This window comes from Lepidochelys kempii, chromosome 3, assembly GCF_965140285.1.
Source record: "Lepidochelys kempii isolate rLepKem1 chromosome 3, rLepKem1.hap1, whole genome shotgun sequence".
Lineage (NCBI taxonomy): Eukaryota > Metazoa > Chordata > Testudines > Cheloniidae > Lepidochelys > Lepidochelys kempii.
In genome coordinates, this window is record NC_136382.1 from 161,388,119 (window position 1) to 161,389,908 (window position 1,790).

Below are 1,790 nucleotides of genomic sequence, written 5' to 3' on the forward strand. Positions count from 1 at the left end.
AGGCCCCAGCGAGGATCGAACTCGCGACCCCTGGTTTACAAGACCAGTGCTCTAACCACTGAGCTATGGAGCCACCTATCATTTCTGTTAATCTAAATACTTGGTACTGTACTGCATCTTTGTCTCTAGTGTGATTTAATAAGCTATTACTGGTTTTAGAGTAACAGCCGTGTTAGTCTGTATTTGCAAAAAGAAAAGGCATACTTGTGGCACCTTAGAGACTAACCAATTTATTTGAGCGTAAGCTTTCATGAGCTACAGTGAGCTGTAGCTCATGAAAGCTTACGCTCAAATAAATTGGTTAGTCTCTAAGGTGCCACAAGTACTCCTATTCTTTAAGCTATTACTGTCTACCTGGGCCGTATTGAATCTGAATTAACCTCTTTTCTACTGCATCTGGGAAACTCCCCTGGTTCAGTAGCAGATTTTTTTACTATTATTTTTTAAAATCACTTATATATAATGAAAACTCTTTTGTTGTCAGAGCTGAGTTAAAAACTCCCCAGGTCCTAACCTTCCCAAACTTTGATGTGGGGAGAACCTGGAGCCACCTTTTGTTGCAGTAAATAGACTAATTTAAATGTCAGCAATAATATGGCCATTGATAGTAACTGAATAAAAATGAAGATAAGTGTTCAAGTATCTACATATTTACATTACACTCAATATGTTTATATCAGGCTCAGCCTATTCCAAGTATGTAATTATGCACATGATCATCAGGTGTGGTCTACAGTACACTCCAGACAGTATAATGGACAAAACACTCCTGTTTAGGAATTTCCTGCCGCTGACATAGGTAAAAAGTGTGCTAATGCATTATTTTCAGTAGATGAGCAGACTGAAGGACTCAAATCCACCAAACACTAACACTGTGACCATTTATGTGAAACAGTGCCATCCCCACAGAAATAAGACTTGAAATAGAAATCTAGCACAAAACAATATTTAACAGGCAGCCCCAGAAAGGGTTACCCTGAGTTTGCAGTGTTGTTGTAGCAGTGTTGGTCCTAGGATATTAGAGAGACAGGGTGGCTGAGATTATCTCTCTTATTGGATCAACTTCTGTTGGTTCAAGCTTTTGAGCTCCATAGGGCTCTTCTTCAGGTCTGGGGAAGGTACTAAGAGTGTCACAGCTAAATACAAGGTGGAACAGATTCTTTAGCATAAGTGGTTAGAACATATTCTAAGGGACCATTCAAGGTGAAGTGGCCTGTTAACATGCCGGCAGTCATAGGACAAAAAAAGGAAGCTAGTGGGTTACAGATTACAGTAGTAAGCTATTAAAAATCATGGTCTTAATAAAGGCGCTGTTCAGTTATGTTGCTTGGGAAAAGGGCTAAGATAAACAGCAGAAAGTCACTCTTATATCATGAATGTAGGTCCAGGGACTATATCAATATGACTGGTAAAACTTTTCCTCACAGACAAGCCCCTAGTAGCTACATTATGTGTAAAGCCATAGCACCAAGATATATCATGAATAGACCCAGAGAATGCTTTTTAGGCGATAAAAAGAAACTTGGCTATCTTCTGTCTAAACTGTGTGTATATGTATAAAAAAAGCAGTTATCTATTGGTCACTAGACACAGATGTTTGTGATATTTTCAGACCATCACGTGCACCCCCTTCCCATTCATTTTTGGCACATGCCAATCTGCATGGGTGCTAGTTGCCCCTAGCATGGGTTTACATGGCTTACTATCTAGCCCTCAGTGTGATATAGAGGTTACTGGAAGCCACTAGGTGGAACCTAAATACTGTATTAAAGAAGGGGGGAAAGCAGCAT

The 1,790-nt window shown here is 39.8% G+C and overlaps 1 non-coding gene across 1 annotated transcript; it reads right to left on the minus strand.

Annotated features, from left to right (window-relative positions):
• TRNAT-UGU (transfer RNA threonine (anticodon UGU)) lies at positions 1-73 on the minus strand. Its single transcript has one exon. It is a non-coding gene; the product is annotated as a tRNA-Thr (tRNA).
• Between the last annotated feature and the right edge of the window lie 1,717 nt (positions 74-1,790).